The sequence below is a fragment of the Saccoglossus kowalevskii genome, chromosome 7, assembly GCF_978046115.1.
Source record: "Saccoglossus kowalevskii chromosome 7, keSacKowa6.1, whole genome shotgun sequence".
Classification (NCBI taxonomy): Eukaryota; Metazoa; Hemichordata; class Enteropneusta; family Harrimaniidae; genus Saccoglossus; species Saccoglossus kowalevskii.
Window position 1 is genome coordinate 262,625 of NC_140647.1, and position 14,263 is coordinate 276,887.

At 33.8% G+C, this 14,263-nt stretch overlaps 1 protein-coding gene and 1 long non-coding RNA gene across 2 annotated transcripts in view; one reads left to right on the plus strand and one right to left on the minus strand.

Annotated features, from left to right (window-relative positions):
* LOC102803997 (very-long-chain 3-oxoacyl-CoA reductase-like) overlaps window positions 1-14,263 on the minus strand; it is a 53,834-nt gene that overhangs the window by 33,852 nt on the left and 5,719 nt on the right. The window lies entirely within an intron of this gene.
* On the plus strand, window positions 200-12,353 carry LOC146740176 (uncharacterized). The gene is made up of 2 exons (XR_014929878.1): window positions 200-298; window positions 11,883-12,353. It is a non-coding gene; the product is annotated as an uncharacterized LOC146740176 (long non-coding RNA).

Consider the following 14,263-nt stretch of genomic DNA (forward strand, 5'->3'; position numbering starts at 1 on the left):
AATTTCTTATAAATATGGAAGCGATACAAACATCGCCGGCTTTGCTGATTCTTGCACAACAAAATCTTGCTTGGTAATAAAAGGGACTAAAAGCGTAATATGTTACCCGCATCTTTATTCGCTTGTCAAATGACGGTCAAGTACCCTACACCAATCAGAATGCATGTAATGAAGAAGCTCTGACGTCTAATGCGATTGCGCATGTCTGTTAAGTCTAAAACGGGACAATTTTGCAGACGAGCTGGTGCTCGGAACGACTGACGAGCACTGACAGTACTGCATAACTACGCATAAAAAGGTTAGTTTACTGATTTTGTTTACCCTTTTTGCTGTTTATTTCCTCAGCCATGTGTTTGAATTGGTCTGTAAAACTGGACAGGGCCTGTGATTTGGCAAATCGGGCGAGAGAAAAATCGATCGCCTGACCACAGTCCCTCAACGAACGGTTGGGAAACGCAGCTGTGACAGACCGTGTTTCGTTTGCGCTGATTTGTTCTACGCGTCTTGTTTGGGGTCATTTAAATTAGCATACGCGATGACGTTATTTTTTTCTCGTGCGCACGCGCGTATTGTTGTTTTGATTCACAGCTGTTTTGGTGTCTTATTATATTACCGGTACTATGTGGAAAGCGTACGACGATTTTGTCGCATTTGATGACGACGACGTTGATTGGTCGTACGTTTTAGAAGAAAAAGGCGATGACAACTACGACGTTACCGTGGAGAATACGGACAATCAACCCCCAGTGTTATCTGGTTCGCCAGAAACATCCTCACTCGCTGTTGACCGTGACATCGGTGATCCCTCGGTGACCAGTACACACGGGTATGATTGTCCGTTCTGCAGTAAGCATTATAAAAGTGCCAGTGGATTCAGATGGCATGTAAAAAAACACCACCACCAAGATGTGAAGGGTGAGTTTTGATATGAAATGTTTTTTTATTTTTTTATTTTCATGTATGGAAACGTCCCGCGACTATAATCTTTGGTCAATTTACAATATTTGAATTATGAATTTTAAGATGTAATAATTCTAAACCATTTTTTTACAGCTTCTCAGCACAAACATATTATAGCTGATGACAATTTAGAAGATAATTTGCAAAGAGGTATTGAGTTTTTAATAAGTTTTTTTTTGACAAGAAAATTAATTTTAGATAATGAATACAGTATACAATTGTAAATACAACTCCATTTATAGTAATAAAAAAAAATGTCTGCTTATTATTTTGCAAAACAATTTGTCAAGTCTAGCATTTTCTAGACTCAATGAGACTCAATGGTTATAGCAGATACCTTTGAAAAGACGTTTATAGTTATGGACATTTTGTGCACACTGCAAATTGATCATCAATACTTTTATACATGTTTCTCCTGCTTTTCCCATAGATGGTTCTAAAAATGACATAAAGACTCCATCAGTTAGTTCAAAGAAAACAGGTATGCAGAAATTTTGTTTTTATCATCAATTAAAGTGGATAAAATTATTGATATAATTGTTGATGGTTCTGGTAAAGGGCTTAGTTTGATTTTTGATTTTAGTTGTGTTTAAGATTCGATGATTTACCTTTACATGTAATGACCTATACATGGATTCTCTTAATTTGTTATAAGCAGCTTCTCTATGTTCTTCATATAACATTGTAACAACTAATATCATAGCCAGATGATCACCTACATATCTATTCACATGTATAAAACACGTATAAGCTAGACACTATTTTCTGTTTTTCAGGTTTTGTCAATCCTCATAGAGCTTTGGATTTGGATGAACTTAGTCATAACATGCCCAATTATATTCAACAGGCATTTGAAAAAATTAGAAGTGACCCCAATTTAAACTTTGAAACAAGTGTTCATGGAAAGGATATTTCTGAATTAGCACATATGCTCGAAATGAAAATAAAACTGGGTTATGACATCACCACAATAACAGAAGTTATGGTTAAAGTAATATGGAAAGTTTTATCAGCTGGGGACAAGATGACCTTGTACAGCACACAAAATGAAGAGATATGGCATACCTTTTACAATGAATGGATTGATACCACCACTACCAAGATATTATCAACTCAATTTTATGCAATTCTGGAGGACACACAAATTAATGATTTTCACATTTTCCTTTTGACAAGAATTTTTTTGTTTGAACTTATTAAAATTGTCAGGACAATTGAAAATAATGCTGAAGGTGAACTAAATGCACATGAACATGATGTCTCATTGAGTAATGAAGAGAAACAGGCTCTTCGTTATTTTGCTGGGTATATCCCATTTAAAATAATGAAAAAATTAAATAGAGCCAAAGGTGGTATGACCCAGTTGTCAGATATAATTGATGATATGAGGGAAACCGACAATGATCATAGTGGTGGCTGTATGGCAGCTACAAAAACATGGCTACACAAGCAAGACCGAGGCGGTTTGTTTAATATTACTGACAGAGTATTTTTGTTCTTCGAAGAAGTAGAGAAAGTATGCAAAAAGCATCTCACCAACAAAATATTGAATATCTCCACCAGGGATGTTCATAGCAAAATTCAGGATGATCTATTTGCAAATAGAAAAGTTAATATTCTTTGGTCTTGTGTGGCAAGAAAAGCAGCAAGTGAAGAGGCTTCATCAGTTCTTGCTACTATGGTTATTAAACTGTATGTTCAAATCCGGTGTTTTACATTTGCTAAAAGCGTAATGGATCTTGTCAAGAAGAGAAATAATATATACACTAAGGGCTCAAAGGGGCTCAGAAAGTCATTAAAATGTTAAATTTCAATATACTGGTACAATATTGTATCAAATGGAACGGATTTCATTTCCGATTTTTTTCTTGTACGTTTATATTATAAATTTTTGAAACTATCAGGCAAAACTCTTTGCTGAGACATTTTTGTTGTTGTTTAATTCTATCAAACATTTTTGCTGAGACAAGTGAATAATTTTTATTAAATTATTTAAAAGCATTATATTTTTAATTCAAAAAATGTTACACATTATACATATTCATCTGGATTTTGTTCACCCTAAATAATATATATCTCAACTAATTAGTTAATGATAATATGGTTGTAATTGAAATAAGATGTAAGGGATGAGGTCACACTTGGTTGGAATGATCACATTCCCATATAAAATCATACTGTACAAGTGTCTCTTTTGAATTTCATATTTTATTAACAAACAAATGTATGTTCTGTTTCAACGTTAATGTCTTCTTACCACTTATTATATAAAAATAAAAAATAAACTTCAATGCAAACAATCATGTTTTAATTTTTTTAAATGCTTCTACCATATTTGCTATATTACAAGCGCATCTCCAATAAAAGCGCATATACCGGGGTAAACTAAAAATCACATTGGCTGTATACTAAACCATTAAAATATTAAATATTTGACAATAGAAAAGTATCTGTGTGTAATATATGCAAATGTATGCGCTACTAATAGAGCAAATATACCATTTAATTTTCCTGTAGTACATGTATAACCCACGGATGTTGTTTATGGAATGTTTGGTCTCTAATTACAACAGATTTAGGAGTGCCTTTCAAACTTTTATCTAGTGATCAAGGTACCCTTGACTAGTGTCAGCCACTGTGACTGGGAGGATGGTTTTCAACGTGAATTTTAAATTATATACGGTATATTCAGCATCATTAAACCACACATTTGAATGATCCATTGAGGGCACATAGTTAAATTTTCCATTGTATGTATAAATATAGATAAAGCATACAGATTCCAATGTACCTGAAGTAAGTTACACATATTTAATTTAAATACGAAAATGTATAGATATTGATAATTTGATAAATGTGGCATCAGAAAAAAACATACAGTGACAGATGTATAATATTATCTTTTAATATTTTCTTCTTTTACAATATACAATATATAACTGATAATTAACAGTCTCTAATGTGCTTGAGTAGTTGTCAGAAGTCTACAGCCCAGTACGGGCAACAGTATTAAAATCTGACTTATTTTGACCATAGACACAACACAACATACAACATCATATACATATAAAGGCTACTAATTCAACATGGTGTTGGTTTTTTTCATCTAAACTCCTTTCCTACTCCTTTTCTGTAAGGGAGTGTTATCAATGACATGATCTGCAGGCTCTTTTCGTTTATAGTGCCCTGTGTTGCCTGTGACACACTGCAAATGGTGCGATTTCTGCAACCGAATAGCATTTTCTTGGTAACCAAATGCATAAACAGTTGGATCATTGTTTGCTCCACCTCGATGCCTATGTTTGCTAAAATGTTGCTCTAAAGGATCCTGGCACAGCTTCTCACTTAAGAAATATTCAACTCCATGCTGTAATAAATATGACATAGCTTCCACAAATGAATTAACTGCAAACAAAAAAGAAAGATATTGTACATTTTTAACAACAAAACAACATTATTTTTACCTTTCAAATTAATTCAAGACATTTAAGGTAGAAGCCTACTCATAAATTAAAAAACCCAGAATTTATTCATTTTGCAATAAATTGTATTTCAAGGCAATATAAGGATATTGACCTCAAAAAAGTTGGAGGTCACTAGCCTTTTTTTCAAGAAATTGATGGTTGTATTTTAGTGGAACGTCGCCATTTTAACACTATTAGAGTCGGTCGGTCGAATTATTTTTTTTTTAAACTCATAAAAACTAAGGTTATCGTAAATAGCCGAGGTATATAGACTTCATATTATTATTTTTTTTTATTGTTAATGATGGAGTAGTTTTTGTTGTTCTGAATTATTTAAAAAATCTGGGTTTTAAAAAGTGTCAAAAAATGCATTTTTTTAACATTTTGTTTTATGGAATTGTTCTAAAAATAGCAATTTTCAAGAAATATTAGGACACGTTTCCTAAAAAGCGTAACTGTAACCTACAAAATAATGGTATTTCATTGAACCATGAGACATTAACTTCATGATTGTACATAATAAACTAATGAACATTGTCATGTAATTTATGACCAATTTTGTCAAAAATTATGACTAGGCTTCATTACCTTCGCCAAATACTGAGATATGGGGAAACTTTTACCATTAGAACCAATGGACGACTACAATATTTTTTTTTGGCAAATAATTTATTCCATTACATTATTTCTTTTTCCAGTCCCCTTACAGTTTTCAGGTAGGTAACTATATCTAGGTAACAATGCTGTTCAATTTTCCAATCCTATACTGCCTGTGGTACAAACGGAAATTACTAAAACACAAATGGTTTACATACCTGTCATTCTTAATCCCTCCAATGTTTGTTTACTTATGCACATAGCATTTCTTTGAGATTTTGTGAAATTTCCTGGTCGTGTCAAGACAGCCTCTTCCCAATCATCAAGATATTTAAGAAAATCATTTTTAAGCCACTGGAATGTAAGAAATGTGCATTTAAATTTGAAATAAAGCCAATATGTATTATATTATACTGGTATATCAGATCTATGGCATATAATTAAAATTGGCTTAATGTCACCAAATTGTGGATCAAGTAAATTTATTATAGTCACTGAAACTGATAGCCTATAAATGTACAAGACTTGTTATGCTATTCCATGATGTCATACACATGCCCCTTGCAAAGTAATATATTTTACCTTCAATCGTGGATCATTTGCATCAGTATAAGGGGCTAGGTTTGGTTTTCTTTTCCGCACATGTTCTTCCTTGCTCCTCACATTCAAGCAATCAAAGAATTTGTCCATAAAACGTACATACTTGGCAGTTGCTGTAGCTTCTGGTGGTCCAAAAGTTTCTATAGCATTGGCTACAGTTTCACTTAAGACCTAGGATAAAAAAATAATCATAAAGTTACACAAAAACAATAAATAAAAAATAGGTTTGTTAATTGGTTTAAATGTTTGTTTCGGCTAATGTGTTACATGTATAACTTCAATATACATTGATTTTCCGCTCACTGCAAGATCTTGCATATTTGTAAAAGGCATTATGATTTGATTTTGAATTTCCTTATATATAGCTAATGTCACAGTGCCAACCTTTGGGAGGGGAATATTTAATTGGAATACTCTTACTTCATCAAAATCGACAATCATAAAATTTATATATTATTTGGCAGGAAAATACCTCAAAATTATTTTAGCATTTGTTGAATCCCATGTGATATTTTGATGTCACCACAAAGCTATGACCCTTGTTTGTTTCGTTTTTAGGTTTGATTTCATGCATAACATAGGATCTTGCATTGAACAGAAAACGGTATATTGCATTAGCATAGTTTGATGAATAAATGTCATTTGCACATTTGGGGTAAAGCAGTGAAGGGTCATCAACAAGAATACTATCCACTCATTGTGTATAATTATTTTTACTCACCTGAGCTGCAAGGTTCACTTTCATAATTGAGAAGGATGTTATATTAATGTGTTCGTATCCAATTTTATGCAATAAATGAATATCCCTTGACTGGTCATCAATTACTAAGTTAGTCAAATGTCTCCATAAAATTGGATTTCCATTCTGTAAATACAAGGATGCATAATTATTAAACCATATGTACTACATTACATTGCATAAGTTTCCTACACCTTTGAATATATTTTTTCACATACTGTATTTGTTATGTTAGTAGTGCTTGCCCTCTATGTTAATGACAGAGGTGTCAAAGAAATCATAATGATCAAGTATACAAAAATGCAATCTATGATATATATGTCCAATACATACCCATAAACTTCTTGATTTTCGATGAGCCTCAGAATTAGCCCAACAATTCCTGGCAGTTTTAACCAAGTGGGGGACATCAGATATGAAATATATAAACCTTTCATTGGAAGCCCAGATATTTTTGCACTTGAATACTAGTGTATCTCTGGGTGCACCTGGAACCCTGTGCATTCTGTAAAATTTCCTGTTCCATGAAGCACCATCACTTGTTGATACCAAAACTTTCAAACCACAGGATACTTCAAGGTATTTAATTGTATTCCAGATGATAGGGAACAGGTGATCGGCCCTACAACCATCAGTTGGATGGTAGGCCACACTCATATGCAAATTAGATGCTAGACCACGAATCATGAGAACCAAAATGTGACTAGCAATTCCCAGTTCTCCAGTAATGCTCTCATCGTTGCTGCATTTCTCAAGTTTCAACAGCTCATTATTGATGTTGCCAAGATTAATGAACCCAATAAGCTCCCCTGTATATTTATCATATACTAGTTCTTGTTTAACCTTAAGCTCATCATGAAGAAGCGCTACATATTTCCCACCTTCACATTTCCCATGTGAATTCAATTCAGATATCACTTCTTTCAAAACTGAATGATTGATTCCTGGCTGAGGCTTAATACAGTTGGAGTAGTCACTCAAAGTTCTCTGACTTGGCAACTTAACAAACCCTGAAGAACGTAATGCTTCATATGCAGATGATGATTTGAATTTGAGAAAGAGACACCAACGTATAATTGTTGGATGCCAGCGCATCTGTCGGCTGTCATTACATCTAGCATGTTTTAGCTGTTCTTCCCAAAATAATCGTTGAAAGCTGTCTTCTGGATAAGATTTAATTACCTCACTACTTTTATCTTCCATTATTGCCTTAAGGTCACAATGCAATGATTTATCAACGCATATACTGTCAACACTAATGAGTCTCTTCGCTGCTCTATTCAATGACTTCCGGAAAGTTGTCTTTTCTTTCTGTAGGTTTTCAGCTCTTTCTTGCAGTTGTTTTTTGTCAAGATAACGTAAGTTGACTCGACTGTCAGGATGTGTTTTGCGTTCATGATCTTGACTTTCTCTTCTTGACAACAATGATCGAAGATTATTTCGATAGTTAGAACATTTAGTGCATCTTTTTTTTCCTGTGACAATTAAAGAACAATCAACAGACCGAATGGTAGAAGTGTAGACTGTACCATCTATTGATCTTGCATTAAAAGCATCTTCAATGTATGCAGAAATTTGTTTTTCCCCAGAAAAAGAAATTGATTTTACAATCTCTCCTCCTCTATTCTGTAGGAGCTCCATAAATGACTGATCTGTATTTCCCATGCATACATTACATTGACTTATCAGAGTTATCAAGTTGTTCAGAATACTCATATCTGTTACTATTGGTGGAATGCCTGCAAACATACTGTTACTGTTGATAACATTCTTTCCATGAATTTTCACACGCCAGCATAAATTATCATCGATCATAAGACATTTTGCTACTTTTGACTCATCACCAACAAACTCAATCTTACAAAATCGGAATTCTGTTGATGAACTCAAAATTGACCAACTGGAAGGCAGCACGACCTCACCAACATGTTGTTTAAGATACATAAAAGAAAACAAAACTGGCTCTGGTTCTGGTTCATGACATACCTGAAATATAAAATATTAATATATTTAGGTTGTTACAATATGAGTTTGACTCATGCCACTGTTGCCATAAAGAGATTCATTGTCTCATTGTGATACTGTGAAACTATAATGTGTAAGCTATGTATCTGTCTACCTGAAGCAGTTTTTCCACTTTTTTTCTTTCAACTAAATTTTTGTAATAACGCTTAGGCTGGTCCCATTTATTTTTCTTGTATGGCATTTTAAGATCCTGTAAGATAATTTAAAATTAATGCAAGAACATCACCAGAAATACAAATTGTTTTATGAGCCACAATACAGAGCCTTACTAAAACTGGTGAAAGAACAGAGAGCTCTGTATGGCTTCTTAAGGGCTCTACAATAAAAAAATAGGGTGGGCTGGAAGATTTTGGATATAACAACATAAAATTTTCTGCCCAATGAATTGAAGAAAAAATAAATTGTTTATTTTAAAAAATGCTACATAGGATATAAATAATTCAATTGAAAGCAATGAACGGAAAATATTACCCCCCCCCCCAAATTTGACATTGAGTAGATCTTTTTTATATCAGACATGACGCATATTCACAACATTTGCATTTTTGTTGCCATTAAATCAAATTGAATATAACACACTTTCTTCAAAAGGAGACTATTCCCCGATAAAAGGAACTATAAATAAAAGATAAATACTGAGGAGGACAACATTCAACATCATACACCATGTATAAAAAGGTTACAAACTTAAGTGGTCAAACCGAAACACAGTCATGAAATCAAATGTTATGTGTTCAGTCCCTGACGACAACATTCGTAAAAATAGCCGAATTTAAAGATATTGAAAGTAAAACACCAACATATAAACTAATTCTTACAAGAATTTTATAGTGGTTAAAGATACTATTTTTGAAAAGTCCTTTTATTTTTTAAACTATTTTTTGCAGGCAATAAGTAAATGGGGCAGACGATATTATTTTTAGTCAAAGGCGCCATTTGTATTTTCTTCACGAGAAACAAGTCGTCTGCAAATTTTAACAAATAGATGATTTATGATAACAGTACGGATTAAAGAAATACAAAGCCTGAATCATCGATAATTAAACTTCAATATTTGTTTTATAAATGAACAGATTATCAACATTAGGCCCTCGGTAGATGGTTACAAAAAATTGTCTTTGCACTGACACCCTGAGGTACGAAGTCAAAACACGTACAAACACAATCTCATGATTTTCTAATGAAAAAAATGAAAAAAAAACATTAACAGTGTCAGATACACTCACCTTGCTTTGGTTCCTGTTAGTTGTAATCTCTTGGTGTAGATGCTTTTATCGAAGTATATAACATAAATAATGTCCGTTTTGTCATGTAATGAAACCGCTGTTACGACTACCAGAAAGTGGGCGAGATGCCGGCGACGTCAATGACACTTGGGAAAAGCGAAACGCGCATCGTCAGCTGACACTTGTAAACAGTCGACATGACGTCACCAATTCGTCAGCAGCCAATGAGACGAGCCATCAAACCAGATTACCATGACAATTACAGTGGTCGTGCAGCGTTTCCCAACCGTTCGTTGAGGGACTGTGGCCTGACCAAAAAAATAAACACTGCTTTAACGGTCTTTAAAAACAAATATGCCGAACGTTTATGGTACAAACACCGTCCGTGTGTTGAGGGACGGTGGTACAAATGATTACAGTTGTTCCCCCACTGTTTAGTAGAGCTCACTGGTGACGACATTCATAATCATAGGCAACATGACTGCCCCACATGGCCGATGCATGAATGATGGAGAGGTGAAAAGCAAAACTGCCTGCTATCCGAGTTGTACAAATCGCCCAATGTGATTGGTCGTTATTTTCATCCTTGGCATCACAGAACGAATCAGGTTGCATGTTACACGGTTACATTACATTTTTTACAGGTTTATCCTAGGAGTGAGTAAAATGACGCCAATTAGTGGTTTGAAAGCAGAACTTGGTAGGTTACCAGTAAAATTAAAAATTAATTTGGCTCAAATTAAATACTGCCATAGACTATATAGTCTGCCAGATAATCACATTTTAAAATTAGCCCTGGATGAAATGATAAAAATTAATTCAAACTGGGTAAGGACTATTAATGCTACACTGGGACATGATCTAATTAAAATAAAAAATGATCACAATATGGAAAATTGGAATCAAATACTAAAAAAAGTAAAACTCAGACTATCTGAGTTTTATATTCAAAGATGGAGAGAAGAACTAAATTTCAGTGAAACCAATGAAAATAGGGGAACAAAACTGAGAACATACAAACTATTCAAAGTAAGCTATAATATGGAAAATTATTTGCAAAACATTTCAAATTTCAGCCTCAGGAAAATGCTTTCAAAATTCCGTCTGAGTGACCACAACTTAGAAATAGAATTAGGTAGAAGAACAAAGCCCAAAATAGAATTAGAAAATAGACACTGTAATAAATGCAACACTAAAGCATTAGGAGATGAAAAACATTTCCTGCTATTTTGTACTGGCTATATAGAACAAAGAAAAAAACTGATGAGTGTTCAATAAATATTTACACAATGGATGTGAATTCCATATTTAAAAAGATTATGGAGAATAATATAGCTTTAGCAAAATACTTAAAGAGCACAATTTTTAAAACCACAGAAAGTAATTAATTTATTTTTTTCTTTTATTTTACTAACATTTTATTTTTATCTCTTATGTATTGTATGTATTTATGTTCCTTACCATACAAAAACCCCCTGAAGGTTTTTTAGTAGTGTAATAAAGTTATTATTATTATTACAGTTTGCAGACATCCCAAATGACCGGTTGTGTTTCTATTTACCGTGAAATTAATGTTTGGCCATATGAAATAAACGCTTGTCACTGAATAATGCCATCTGGCCATGGGTTTAATACAGTATACAATGCCATGACAACTGGGTAGGGTTTTCATTTTATTTTTATTTTAATTTGTTTTTCATTGCACTCTTTGGTGATTAATACAATAATCGTAATAATGTATAATCATGGTCGAACTTAAAATCCAAGTTGGTTTTAATGATAGATTTTTACAAAATGACAAAGTCAATAGACAGTAGGCAGTAAAATTAATTAAAATTAATCACAGCTCTGTCGGAATGAGCATAGCTAATTTGCATAAAATAAAAAAAACCTGCTAATTTGCCTAAAATAAGTGTTTGGATTTCCTCGAAAATATGGTTAGGTAGGTTTACCGAAAACAAGCAATTTTTGTTCTTTTTGCCTTGTGCATTACATATGATTGGGGGGAAAGTTAGGGGTCTTTTGAGGCAAACATTGAGGTGAAAATGATGTTTTGTCTCGTATTTGGATATGCATGTACTAACTAAGACAACTTATTTACACATTCAGGTGATGTTTTGGTGATGATCTGTGCACTTTTAGGTGGTATTTTTCAGCCACCAAATATTTATTTCAGTCAACAAGAGCGTGCATAAGGAGTGTATTAAAAGTTTCCCAATATTGGACAGGGGACTGTAACATTATATTAATACATAAAATGTGTAATTTCAGGCTAAGTATGGATGAAGAAATAATCAAAGAAGTAGGAGGAAGGAAAAAGAAAAACACCACCACCATAGGAGTCACAAGCACAGCCAGCACAGTTCAAGGTCCCCCTCTTGCAAGCCATAAAATACAGCTGTAGAAACAGAAACATTGTGTCCCTATTGTGCTATATATTGTCCATCTAATAACCAGTTATTTACATTTTGTGACCATTTGTAGATTATATTTTGAATAGGTGGTTCCAAAGTTTTAAGGTAGCAGGAAGAGAAATACAAGTTATAGTTTGAGATTAGGACTTTCCTCGCCAGTTACTAAGCATGTAGTTATGGCAATGTATATGTTTTCAGAAAGCTGAGATATAGCAGAATACAATAATGTATGTTTCGTGATCATGTATGTTTTGTATTGATATTTGCTCAGGGGATTAAGTTACAATTGTTCTCGTGAACCTCCTAAATATAGAGTTTTTTTGCGGGATTGGCCGTTTCTCTGTGTTCCTTTTTTCTATGTTTCTCACTGTTGCTTTATAAGATAATGATCTTTGAAAATTCGTCTCGAATTTTTTATGTGCCTCATAGTTCTGGAGATAAAATCTGTTGAACTTTATAGACTAAATTTTCATGTTCTCAAGGCCGTAACTCAACGTCAAGGGCTCACATAAACATCCATGAGACATCATATTTGAGCCCATTTTGTGGCGAATAGATTGTGGAATTTGTAAATCGTTCGCTCAGAGAAAAGTGTTAAAAGATGACATCTTCAATAGTTATGATAGTCAAAAATTAGTTTCCATAAAAACTCAATAAAATGTTTCTTCGAATTTGGCCACTTATAAACAGCTAATTAATTACCAAATGCTTACCATTCCCATCATACTTTATAAATATACAAGTATCAGATCTGCGAGGACAGTTATATCGTGAAAACATGGTTGGTTGTTTCTTAAAGGGGCACCTTCCAGTTAAGATTAATTTTACAACAAATTTACTTTCTGGATTAAAATAACAAAAGATAGATTAACATTGTAAACAACATAAACAATAGTGTCCCATGATTCTTTGGTGCAATCCATGGGATTGAGCGGTTCCCCTTTAAAAAGTGTGTGCTAACTTGAACAAAATGGCATACTGCGCAATTATTTTCTCAAGCCCCTTTGTTATGTTAATTAGTGTCAACGTCGACAGTACAATCGGTTCTCTAAACACAGGGCGGGCCATCATGACAGCATATATTTACTTACGGGATATACATGCCTTTAAGTACAGATATGTTTGCATATCTTTCTGCCTATGGAGAGTGTACCCTTATCGGATTCGTTATAATCAATTATTTCCAAGTCAGCACTGTTTTTTTCCTCCCGATGAAAAACGAAATGTAGCGTTGGCCATGCTCACAGAGAACCACAAGCGGGATGGTATTGAAGAGTGGTTCCAGATAGAGGAGGCGGTAATTCCATGTAACTACTAAATTCACGCATTGCGCAACGACCCTTTCCAATGCCATGAGCTGCGATCACCAACTTACGGTTTACATCAAAAGAATAGTCCACTCCTTTTTGACGCCGGAAAAATGTCAGTCGTGGAGTTGCATTTTGGATTCATGCACTTATAGTAAAAATGGCTCCCCCAGCCATGGCGGATGTTCGTGTTTGCAGCCAAAACGACATTCCCCTTTTTACAATAATGAGACATCAATATTTCACTGCCAATTTTATTTACAGACTGTAATTCTACCATTAACCAGTGTCTGTATCTAGGATTTCCATCTCGATGCCGTCGTTGTCTGAACTGTCGGTGTCACCGTGACAATCACTCAGAACTTTTGTTGTAACTGTCGATAGACTCTTCTTCAAACCACTCTGCGGGCTGACTATAATATGAGCCCAGGTCACTTTCATTTATGTTTACTACCAACTACATTTTTTGGGAATAAACTTAAATTACACACCAAATGCATTGCGTACAGTAAATTTGGACCAAAGATAAAGAAAGTACACAATATAATGTTTTGAAAATCCAAATTTTTTTGAAAAATGTTTTTTTTTTCTAGTTTTTCCCCTCTCGATACCTTAAGTACTCCTTGGTGAGCCCAATTACACAACAAGTTTTTATGATGTTTTTTTTTTTTAATTTGGACTTTGAAACATATATTTTTGGTGTTTTTTTGTCATTTTTGGTCAAAATTAATATTTTGGACCTTTGTGAGCTTGATTACATGAAAGGTTTTGATGCAGTGTATTTGAGAGTAATATATCTTATAAAGTCACGCGAGATTCAGTGCTGATTAAAATTTGGGCTTTGAAATATGTGTTTTTGGTGCGTTTTTTGTCAAAATTGATATTTAGGACTTTTGTGAGCTTAATTACAGTAAAAGATTTGATGCAATGT